Raw genomic sequence first — 12277 nt, 5'->3', positions numbered from 1 at the left:
GAATAAAGTGTGTGTTTGTGTGTGCGTGTGTGTGTGTGTGTGTGTGTGTGTTTACAGTTAGCCTTCTCTTGAAATACAAAAGGAGAGGGTGATATCTTATATTTCATTGTCTTCCAGGATCAATGGGCTCAATAAAATCTGGCATTGTCATTGCAGACCAATTAAGATGTGCAGTGACATCATCTCTGTCCTTACTTGAGTCTCTTTCTGCATTGTTTATATATTAAACATCCACATTCAGTTCCTTGGAAGAAAGAGTTTCTGTGGGAGGAAGGGAAGCTCCCAGCACATGCCCTCTGAGCTCCACACACATCCACCCCAAGAAAGGAGTATTGCCATCTAATTTGTTCCCAGACATGATTGGGCCAGGTTGACCCCAAGAGAGAGAGCATGTAGGCCCGGGGTTCTGCTTTTATTGGGGTTGAGGGTGGAGCCTAGGGCTTCATGGACTTATTCTTTATTGGTTAATTTGAAATTAATGGTCAGTTATCTACATTATCTCAGTCAACCACAATCTCTAAAACAAAGTATCCTCAATGAGCGGAAGGAGGCCTGGCCCTTTATCTGGTTCTGTGGCTGGCAGTGGGTGTATTGGAGACAGGGGTCCTTGAAGTGGATGCCTAAACAATCAAAGCTTAATCAGGCCCTTACACTGCAAAAAAGAAAAAGAAAAAGAAAAAAAAAACAAAACAAGGGTTTACACTTCAATAACATTTTATTTTTTACTGATTATTATATATTTTTGCATCTTCTAGCTTGATACAAATAGAAATCATTTCATTTATTCTAAGTTCTGTGTAGTAGTCTCTCCTATGATTATCCCTCATTTTGTTTGCTCATTGATGGGCATTTAGATTTTATTTCCTAACTTACTGCTTATATAAGCAATGTTGCTGTGAACTTTTGGGGCGTGTCATTTAATGCATATGAGCATGAGTTTTTTTCTAGACTCTACACATGGAAATGAAAAAGTGGAATTGGCAAAGAATGTATATTCTCACACGTACTGAATATTACCAGATGATTCTCAAAAGTGCCAATTTGTCCTCTGAATGAAAATGTCCTCTCTTTACACCTTTACCTCTACCTGGAATTGCAAGACAGACATATTAACTAGGACTTTGAGGGGTTCATAATCTGGAACAGCGCTGTCCATTAGAAATTTTGCAAGGACAGAAGTATTCTTGGTGTGCACCGTCCAAGAAAGTAGGCACTATAGTCTCGCAGGCTCTTGAGTGGGGGAAATGTGGTGAGTGTAATTGAGGGACAGACCGCTAAATTTAATTAAATTTGGTTTAATTTTCATGTATATAGCCATATGCAGAACCCTAGATGGAGAGAAAAGAACTCCCCGCACTGATAATACCTGACAAGCATCACCGGGGAGAGATGCATTCAAAGTCACAAATGTTTAGAGGAAGAAGAGATCACTGTAAGGGAGTGGGGGTCATTTGGGAAGGACATGTTTGAATCAGGGGTAAGGTTTGTGTTGAGAGAGAAGTCTGAGCAAAACAGTCTGCAAGAGGGCGATGAGATGAATGGATGAAGCAGTAAGTAAAAAACAATCTAAATGAATGATGTGGATATTAGAAAACTTCACGTTTATAGGATGTTTTATGCAGGCAACACCTGGAAAAAATATATATATATGTGAATATGTTGGAATGGAGACTTTAAAAATTATTATTACTATTTTTAAGCAGTTTTTAATACTTGATAATATTTTCTTCTTTTTGAAAGATTGTTAGATTTTATGGCTTTATGAGAACAAGTAATTTAATGAACAATTAAGAGCCAGATTTATCCATCATAACCCGATGATTTTCAAGAGTTGAAAAAGTCTAAAGAGAATCTTGACTTGAATAGCAGAAGTTCTAAATAGAAAATCACACAAATAGATTGCTTAAAATTCCTGACTCTGTGTGTATCCTTCAGCAAATCCTTATTATGACACATTATGGATTGATTACTCTAAAGGACCTGCTGTGATCTTAGTCAATACATAGTGTGAATTATTTAGGAGAAAGGCTTTGTTCTTTCTTACAAGAGCACGAGGTAGCCACTAGTTTTCTTTCAAGTAAAAAACAAAACAAAACAAAACAAAACAAAAGAATCCAATAGAAAGCATATGCACTAAGGTTTTGATTTAATTTTCCCCTGCTCCTTGATTGTTGCATGTCCAAAGGAAAGTGGAGATTTTGTACACAGTTCCATTTGGTGTGAAGAAAGATAGACTTAATTGCCTTGATGGTTTGAGGGGAAATGGCCTTGGGCATCTAGCTGTTGCTTTGGTTAATCAAAAACAGAAGAGATTATTTTATTCAGCAATCTTGACATCTAGTATTTATTTCCTCTAAACAAGAACATTCTTCCACATAACCAAAACAATCTTATCAAAATCAGGAAAGTAACTAATACAATGTTACCATCTAATCTTCAAATTCCATTAAAGTTTTTCAAATGTCCCCAATAAGGTCCTTTATGGTAAAAAGGTGTAATTCAGAATCACCCATTGCCTTTAGTCATGATATCTCTTTAACCTATTCCATGCTGGAATAATTCTTCCTCTGTTCCTGAAGGTCATGCTCTTGACATATTTGAATACTGAGGGCCAGCTTTTTACAATGTGCCTCAAGTTTGATTTGCCTACAATGACCTCATGATTTCATATTACACATTTTTAGCAGGAATATCTGAAAATTGATATTGTGTTCTTCTATGGTATCTGTGACAGCTTGCGCTTTCCAAGATGGCTTCATAAAGCTCTTGCACCCACATGCTAGCCTTACAATGTGTTGCTGAGTCCTCTCCCAATGAGAGGTGGGATCCAGGTTTGTTTTGTTTGTTTGTTTGTTTGTTTTTTATATTGATGAGTCTGTGACTATGGAGGAACTGATGACAAGTATCTTCCAGTCAGGTCATAAAAAGCAATATAACTTCCTCCTGGTGGATTTGGGATGCTCACTTTTTTGTTTTATAAACATTTATTCATTTTTGAGAGAGAGACAGAGCATGAGTGGGGGAGGGGCAGAGAGAGAGGGAGACAGAGAATCCGAAGCAGGCTCCAGGCTCTGAGCTGTTGGCACAGAGCCCGACGCAGGGCTGGAACCCACGGACTGAGAGATCATGACCTGAGCTGAGGTCGGACGCTCAACCGACTGAACCACCCAGGTGCCCCGGATGCTCACTCTTAGAACCTGGCCACCATATCCTAGGGAAGGAGGGAGACCATATGAAGTAACCATGTGTAGATATTCTGACCAAGAACCATAGCTGAGTCCCCAGTTGACAGTGAGCATTAACTTCCAATGTCCCAATGTCCTTTGCAGGTGACCTAGTCTTCAGCTGGTTCCAACCTTCAGCTACCCAATCACCTCCAGCTCTTATTTGACCTCTGTTGAGGCCTCAGACATCACGGAGACAAGTCATTGCTTCAAAACACCGCTCTGGGTCACGAGGGCTCTCCCCAGCCAGATGTGAATGTCCACGTTGCCCTGTGCCACCTCGTGACTTTAGGATTAAATTGCTTAGGAAAGGAAGGAAAGAGGAAGGGAAATAAGATTTGTATCAGGTTATCAACTGAGAATAGTATTCATATTCTGGTGCTGCCATTGACAAACAGCCATTGGCTTCTGGTGAAGCTGGGGACTCTCAGTGTCCTCTTCTGTGAAGTGTGGGTGATGATGAGGGTGTCTCCCACCTGAGGCTGTTGTGAAGGCTGCATTGTAAGACCCGCCCTTTTCTCATCTTACACTCCAACCCAGGCTCCACCCACCTGCTCCTAGAAGTCAGGGGGTTTGAATGCATCTTTTCTTTTCTTTTCTTTTCTTTTCTTTTCTTTTCTTTTCTTTCTTTTCTTTTCTTTTCTTTTCTTTCTTTTCTTTTCTTTTCTTTTCTTTTCTTTTCCTTTCTTTTCTTTTTTTAAATGTTTTCCTTTATTTTTGAGAAAGAGAGAGACAGAGCATGAGCAGCGGAGGGGCAGAGAGAGAGGGAGACACAGAATCCGAAGCAGGCTCCAGGCTCTGAGCTCTCAGCACAGAGCCCGACGCGGGGCTCGAACCCATGGACTGTGAGATCATGACCTGAGCTGAAGTCGGCCGCTTAACCAACTGAGCCACCCAGGTGCCCCTGAATGCATCTTTCCATACCCGATGCTGAGCTCATAGTGAGCACTTCATAAGTTGCGCATAGTGAGTGAGTCAGTTATATTTAAAACATCTTTATAAATTATACAATGCCATAGAAGAGGTGGCTCTGACTCGAATAAAGACTTCCATGTCTCTGAAATAGTCAAGTATTTATTAATATATTTTTCTAGGTAAAGCCATTTTGGAAACAACCTCTAGCACAGTCCCCGGCTGAGGATAGGTGCTCAATAAACACGAATAACCAGATGAGTGGAGGTACGGATGGCTGGATGGATTAATCAGTAAATGCTGAGTAGAGGTTCATGAAAGAGGATATTCATGACGGATTTAATTTTTCAGACCTCGCACAGATGGACGCCCCTGAGAGTTTCGTGGGAATTCAGTGAGGGGAGTACTTGGCTAGCCCCCCAGTACCGCGGAGGTGAGGGATGTGCCAGTCGTTCAGCTGAGTGGATTGTTGCGATGCCATAAATGGAGAGTTTGGACCGAGAATTGTTACAGAGTCTGAGAAACTGAGTATGATTATTATGCTGGTAATATGTGCAACTGTTTTGCAATATATTACACCATAAAATCCAAATTTCCAAGCATGGTATTCAAAGTGCTTCCCCATCTGGCTGGAACCTATATCTGCAGCTTTATCTGGCACTTTCCACGCTGTCCCATTCCCTCTCTTTTATATGGCTCCGAGTGGCACATTTCTCTTTCCTTGGTGTTTTTCTTTTTTTTTTTTTTTAATTTTTTTTTTCAACATTTATTTATTTTTGGGACAGAGAGAGACAGAGCATGAACGGGGGAGGGGCAGAGAGAGACGGAGACACAGAATCAGAAACAGGCTCCAGGCTCTGAGCCATCAGCCCAGAGCCTGACGCGGGGCTCAAACTTGCGAACCGCGAGATCATGACCTGGCTGAAGTCGGACGCTTAACCGACTGCGCCACCCAGGCGCCCCGGTATTTTTCTTCTCTTGCAAACTTGAAATAATAATAATGTCTGCGAATCTCCTATTGGATTGCTGAGACTAAAATCATACAAAACATAGCAATCAGTAAATGTAACTTCGTTTATCGCATATGTACTGATTACCTAACTCCTTCCATAACCTACCAAAGGCATGGGGGGATGAATAGGTCACAGTCCCATGCTTGCCCTGAAATGAGGAACACACACATTAAAAGTGACCATGACCATTAAAAATGCCTGGATGGCTCATTCAGTTAAGTGTCCAACTTTGGCTCAGATCATGATCTCACAGCTCGTGAGTTCGAGCCCCACATCTGGCTCTGTGCTGATAGCTCAGAGCCTGGAGCCTGCTTCGGATTCTGTGTCTCCCTCTCTCTCTCTACCCCTCCCCCACTCGCACTCAGTCTCTCTCGAAATACAAAATAATAATAATAGTAAAATTAAAAAAAAATGGCCATGCCCAGTACAGTGTTGTAATGGCTATCAATCTGCACTGTAAATGTTGCTGGTGCACAGTTGGCTAGTATTATTTTTTTTTCTTGACAAATATATATTGAGCACCCACTAAGAGCTAATTTAGTTGTTGGTGTTAACATAGTTCAAGTGAAACAGTCTCTGTTTTTCATAGAACTTATTTAAGTACAGTGAAGAGGCAATAAATAATCAAGTAGATAAATAATGTAATCGTACTTGGAGAGAAATGATTTGAAGGAAAAGAAAGCAGGGTACGGGGACAGACCCTAATAAGAGCGAGGAGGGCCAGTGTGTTTGTCTTAAGGAAAGAAGGCCCCTCTGAGGAGGAAACCTTTGAGAATGTCTGATGAAACGAAGGATCAGAGACTTCTAAGTAGTGAGTAGGGAGGCTGAGGACACAGTGAGTGCAAAGGTCCTGAGGCAGATGTGTTTCTGAATTACAGGAACAGCAATAATTCAAGCCATCGGGACGGACTGGGTGGACCATGTGGTAGGAGATGAAATCGGGTACCGGCAGGTTCCCCAACATGGAGGACACTGTCCATATTAAGAGAGCCTAAATTTTGCTTGTGGCATGATTGAGTGCCTTTATTGGAATTGTCAAGGGGGAGTGTCATGATTTGACTTATATGTTCAAATGAAAACAGGAGAGGAGCTAGAATGGAGGCTGCCGTGGTATCTGGAAGGGACGGTGGTGGCTTGAACTGACGTGCAGTGATTGGTGTGGTTGAGAAGTGGTCGGATGCACAAGATATGTTGGAAGTAACTGGAGAGACTTACTAATTGATGGGGAACAAAGGATAAGAAAAAGCAATCAGTGTTTTTGACCTGATCAATTAGCTGTCAGGTGGGCAGTTGGATGCATGAGTCTGGAACTTGGAAGCCGTCCTGGTTAAAGATATAAATGTGAGAGTTATGGGCACGTATATGGTATCGAAAATCATGGGGATGCTTACATAGGAAGAGTGCGTGGTTAAAAAGGGGAAGAGTGAAAAGGCCAAGCCCAGAATATACCAATATTTATGGGTGGTGGAGAAGGAGTGGGCAGCAAAGGAATCTGATGAGAACAGACTTCTTCCTCAGGAGATGGGAGAAAGCCAAGAGGTAGTGATTTCCCAAGCACCAAATAAGAAAATGTTTCCGGAGGGATGGAGTGATCAATCCTGTCACTTTATCCTGAGACTCTACGGTAAGGATTGTGTTGGCATCATTGGTTCTGCCGGGCTGAGGGTTTGCCAGTCACTCTGACAATGGCAGTTTCATCGTAGTGGTGGGAATAACATCCTCACTGCAGTGAGTTCAACACAGAACAGACGGTGAGGCAGGGGGGGAAGTGAAAACTGACGAGTATCCTCATGGCTCGGGTCATTGATTCCGCCATCAGTTGTATTGAAATCAACAAAAATGGTGATCAGGAGAGATGATGGAGAGAGAGCTGGTGACCACGTGTCAACTTCTTCCAGGAGTGAAGAGAAGTGACTGGGTCGTGGTTGACGACTGCCACAAAGAAGGATGGGGGTAATAGCATCCGAGGGCATGCATTTTGATGGGGCTCTGACGGAGATGTTGACAGACGGGAGGAATGGTCTCTTGAAACAGCAAGAGAAAAAGGGAACCTGCACCCTGCGTGTGTGCCCTGTGTTAGTACGTGGGCCGTGGGAGAAGAGAAAGCTATTCCTTTTGAGAAGCTTCAGGGGAAGCTCAGGACAACAGAAAAAGGAATCCATAAGGCAGGGACAACCAGGGAATGCTTCATGGAAGAGGTGATACTTGAAGTGAACATTGACGCATGCGTGGAGGCTTCTCCGGCTGATGGCCAGGGAGGGGCACTTCATGCAAAGAAAAGCGTACAAATAAACTCAGGTCTGAGAGACAGCAGACAGTATCTAGGAGAATCTGCGTTTTTATCTGTGCAGATAATCAAGATCAAACACAAGTGAGGCATGGAATACAGATGAGGATGTTCAGGTAGATGAGAAGCCTGGAGACACACTTTAAGGATCTTTGCAATATAAAGTATTATTTTTTTATTACTCTTACTGATACAGACTAGACAGTAAATAAATATTTTTTTATTTTTATTTATTTATTTTTTTTTTTGAGAGAGAGACAGAGACAGAAAGCGAGTGGGCTAGGGCAGAAAGCGAGGGAGACACAGAATCTGAAGCAGGCTCCAGGCTCCGAGCTGTCAGCACAGAGCCCAACGCGGGGCTCGAACTCACGAGCTGTGAGACCATGACCTGAGCCGACGTCGGCCGCTTAACTGACTGAGCCACCCAGGTGCCCCCTAAATGAATATTTTTTATGTAAATGAGTCAATCAATGAAGAAACCCAGCCAATGTCAATCAAGCACCTACTATATCCTGGGCCCTGGGTTACATGCAAACACTGACAAAGTTACTTCTGGCACTGAGCATATGGCAGGTGCTGCTAACCTTCTCATGTCCTGGGGAAGAAACACACACACAGATCACGTGTCTCACCCAAAGCGATTCAAGTAGTAAAGTGTGGACTGGACTTTGAAGTCAGCACTTCCAGCTCGAGAGACAGGTCTTAACCATTGCTGGAATGGATCCGTATCAGAGGCATTATATGACAAAGCAAGGAACCAAGAGGTCTGGATTCCAGTCTTTGGTCTTTTACTAGCGAACGTGGGAACAATATGAGGACCACACTCCCCCTCTCAAGAACTCAGTAAATGAAAAGCCTTTACACGAGATTAGCGTGTCCTACACCCGTTCCGTGGGGCTTCACTGAAAACGATTCCAAAGTCAACTAGATTAGAGACAGAATACACTCCGCCCCACATTTAGACACTCACAGCGTTTCCTTGGACGCTGAAGACTCTGCCAAGTTCTGCAAAGAAACCAGCGTTCTCCAAACACGTGTGTCTTCGTCATGGGTTATTGTGAGAATCAGATGCCAAGTCTATAGAAATGAACCAAAGATGTATACTGTGATAGGGGTAAGCCATGTCTGAAGCCATATACCTCCTAAAGTGGTAGAGACGGCATTGGAATCTAAGACTGTTGTCTACAAACCCTGAGCTTTTGTCGCTGTATCGCAGTGTCCCTCTGGAAGCAGTCATGACGACAATCTTCATAATTATAATAGTACCTTTATGTAAAGTAGGGGTTGGCGATCTTTTTCCGCAGAGGGCCAGATGGCAAGCATTTTAGACTTTGCCAGCCATACGGGCTCTCTCACAGTCACCCGTGGTGGTGCTGACCTGGGGGGTGTTAAAGCAGCCATAGATAAAATGTGAATGGCGGGCCTGGCTGTGTTCCCGTACATTTCCTTTATGAAGACAAGTGGCTGGTCAGATTTGTCCTGTGGGCTGTAGTTTGCTGACCTGTGATACAATGTTTGCAGTTGGCCCATACTCTCTTGCTCTCGGTTTACCTGAGCTTCTCAGCCACTGTGTGAAGAAGGCACTATTCATCCATTTTACGGATTAGGTGACCAAGGTTCAGGGAGGGAGGGATTTATCCACGTTCACACGGTGACGTCCACGTTCGTAAAGATGCTGGGCACTTGCGAGCAAAGGAACGCACACATCGTGCTTTCCACTACTTCACAGGATGTTCTGAGATCAAGGACTCCGTTTCTTCATGTTTTCATGACAAAGTGTCCAGACATAATGGATGTAAAATAAATTACTGTTGTGTGGTGGCTGAAAACATGCCTAGGTTAGAACCAAATGCTCCTTCTGGACATGCTATTCTGCAAATTTGTCCAACCCCACAAATTGGCAGCCAATCTGAATGTATTTGCATACAATTGTGCCCTGAGTTGTAAGACCTGATCTTTGCCCTCAAGAAGGTGATAGGGCATTAATAGGCTGTGTAGCGGGGGAACGGATGACAAAGGGTTGAGGAGCAAACCGTTTCCTGTTTGCCTTTTCTTCAGCTGGCCTGGAACACTCCACGACCTAGGAATTACCTCTCGCTATGGTTGGGGATCTGGGCCTCAGAACCTGCCCAAGACTGCACACCTATTTAGCCGTCTGTCAGTAGGAGGCCAGCCTTCACCAGGCTGGAATCATCAGGGCAGGCTGAGCGCCCGAGCTGGCATCGGAGACGGATGAACTTGGCTCACGTTCACAGGGCTGGTACCTATCCAAGCGACCGCTTCAGAATGCACAATAGGAGGATGAAGAAGGCTGTTTAGTACTGGCTGGAAAAGTGGACAAAGTTACCTAATGCCGTAGTCCCCTTTGAGTCGCCGTAACAAGATCACGCAGACTGGGCGCCTTGTAAACAACAGACATTTACTTCTCAAGTTCTTGAGGCCGGAGGTCTGAGATCAGGGTGCCGGCATGGGTGGGGGTCTGGTGAGAACCTGCTTCCGGGACTTCTCACATGGGGAAGGGACTAGCGCACTCTGGGGAGTCTCTTTTATAAGGACACTAATTCCATTGTGAGGCTCCACGTCCATGACCCAATCACTTCTCAAATCCCCACTTACGAATGTAGTCACCTTTCGAGGTGAGGATTTCAACACATGAAGTTTTGGCGGGGGAACACAAAACATTCAGACCACAGCGCCTTAGTCTTAAAGGATGGATGACCTTTTGATTGGTGAGTGAGGGTAAAGGGCATTACTCAGGTTGGGGCACAAAACGGAATAAATGGAGGCATATGCTGATGGTTAGCACGAAGTGGTACATGGTTCACACATTGGCGAATATACATACCTTCATTCATTCATCAGAGTAATAAATCCGTGTCGAGCACCCACACCATGATCCAGCACGACAAACCCTGGAAGCTGGGGCTCTGATCTCCACGTACCGGTGAGGAAACGGACGTTCCCGGAAGTTGCCTGTAGACCCTAATGTGCAAAGAGAGAGGATAGAAATGGAATTAAAGGCCGGGGCTCTGACTCCAGATGCACTGAGGACGAGGTGGGGCTGGGCTGCTGCAGTCGTTGGTTGAGGGATAAGACAACCGGAGAGTAGGCCAGGAGATGGATAAAAACAGCCTTTTGAAGGATGTGCAGTGAAACAGATGGTCCACGAGCGCGAGGGCGGGAAATCAGCCAGGATGAAGGCTTCAGAACGTTCTGTTGGGGCCCGTTTCTTAGAGACCATAGACTCTGTCCAGGTAACTGGAAGATCGGGGTTTAGCGTGAATGATGATTCCAAGAATATTTTCTTCATTGCTGCGGAACAACTGATATGTATTAAAAAAAAAAAAAAAAGAACAAAAACAGAAACAGAAACAAACCAAAAAACAGTTTCTTTTTAAAAAATTTTTTTAAGTTTGCTTATTTATTTGAGACAGAGAGACAGAGACAGTGGGGGTGAGGGGCAGAGAGAGAGGGAGAGAGAATCCCAAGCAGGTTTGAATGGGGCTCCAACTCATGAACTGTGAGATGATGACCTGAGGCGAAACCAAGAGTGGACGCTTAACCAACTGAGCCCCCTCCCCCAGGGGCTCCCCCCCAAAAAACATTTCTTTGATGAGAGAGGGGAGGTAAATTCAGACCATCCTTCTTGAGTCAACATGGCCCTGGAGTTAGAAGATGTTTCTGGGTCTGGCTGTGATGCTAATTAGCTTTGCGACCCTCTCCATTGCCTTCTTTTTCCGGTCTCAGTTTGCTTCTCTAGAAGATGAGATTTGACCAAACAAGGTAGCGTCTCGCCATTGTTTACAGCTTGGTTCGGTTCTGGAGTCCGAGAAAGTGTGTCTTTGCATGACTGCAGAAGCATCTCTGTTTCGGTGTTTCCTGAGTCTGTGAAATAGATGTGTGCTCCTGGGAAGCGTAGTGTTAGTATTGGGTGACAGAATGAATATCATGTATTTAGCACCGCATGTGGAATACACTGAGCGATTAACATGTTACAGAAGAATCATGAACAAGTCAAGTCATATTTTCATAAGCTACTACGATATGGTTATTGTTCCCCGGGGTGTGTTCCTGTCCCCTTGAGGCAGGCATGTGGCTTTACCCTAACTTGCGTTCTGAGCGGTGTGCAATGCAAAACCTACTGTACTCCTTGGAATTTCCTTTGCAATGACAGCATCATTAACGTGATGGCACAAATGATAGGTTAAAACTCTCCGGGGCTGGAAGGTTGCAAAATACCTCCATGAGTATTTTTTTCGAAAAACAAGCTTTCTAAATATCCTCGGGTCTTCTCTGTGTTCAGAAGTAATTAATGCTTGGGACATAATTAAGTCTCTATTAGTCAGATGACTTTCTTTTTATGGCATTGATATTTTGCATGGGTTGTCAGACCACGGTCTTAGTATTTTTAAATACGAAACACCAAAATAAGCAAACAATAGACTATGTCAATACAACACAGGTTTTGTCTAAAATTTACATTGTGTTTAATTTCTGCTGTTTAAGAAGTGGTCAAGTTCCGAAAGAATGCCACCGAGTATGTTTTTTATTATCAATGCCCGTGATGCAAACACACACTCGCACACGCACACACGCACTCACTCACTCACATGTTTGTGCTGATGAGCTCCCCATAAAAGCTATTCTTGGACCTTTGCCTGAAGTTCTCGAGTCTAGTAGCCCTGTGTTATCCAATATGGCAGCCACTAACTACATGTGGCTATTGAGTACTTGGCATGTAACTAGCTCAGACTGAGATGTGTTATGAGTATCAGTATATGTTGGATTTTGAAAACTTAGGACCAAGAATGTAAAATATTTCACTTATAATTTTTACACTT

The 12277-nt window shown here is 43.7% G+C and overlaps 1 long non-coding RNA gene across 1 annotated transcript; it reads right to left on the bottom strand.

Annotated features, from left to right (window-relative positions):
- Positions 1-5099: 5099 nt before the first annotated feature.
- On the bottom strand, positions 5100-10411 carry LOC125163411 (uncharacterized). Its single transcript, XR_007151451.1, has 3 exons — positions 10282-10411; positions 8407-8513; positions 5100-5168 (listed from the first exon to the last, which is right to left on the bottom strand). It is a non-coding gene; the product is annotated as an uncharacterized LOC125163411 (long non-coding RNA).
- Between the last annotated feature and the right edge of the window lie 1866 nt (positions 10412-12277).

Source organism: Prionailurus viverrinus, chromosome B1 (genome assembly GCF_022837055.1).
Source record: "Prionailurus viverrinus isolate Anna chromosome B1, UM_Priviv_1.0, whole genome shotgun sequence".
NCBI classification, from domain to species: domain Eukaryota; kingdom Metazoa; phylum Chordata; class Mammalia; order Carnivora; family Felidae; genus Prionailurus; species Prionailurus viverrinus.
Note: the sequence above shows the minus strand (reverse complement) of the source record. Positions and strands in the feature narration are given on the sequence as shown.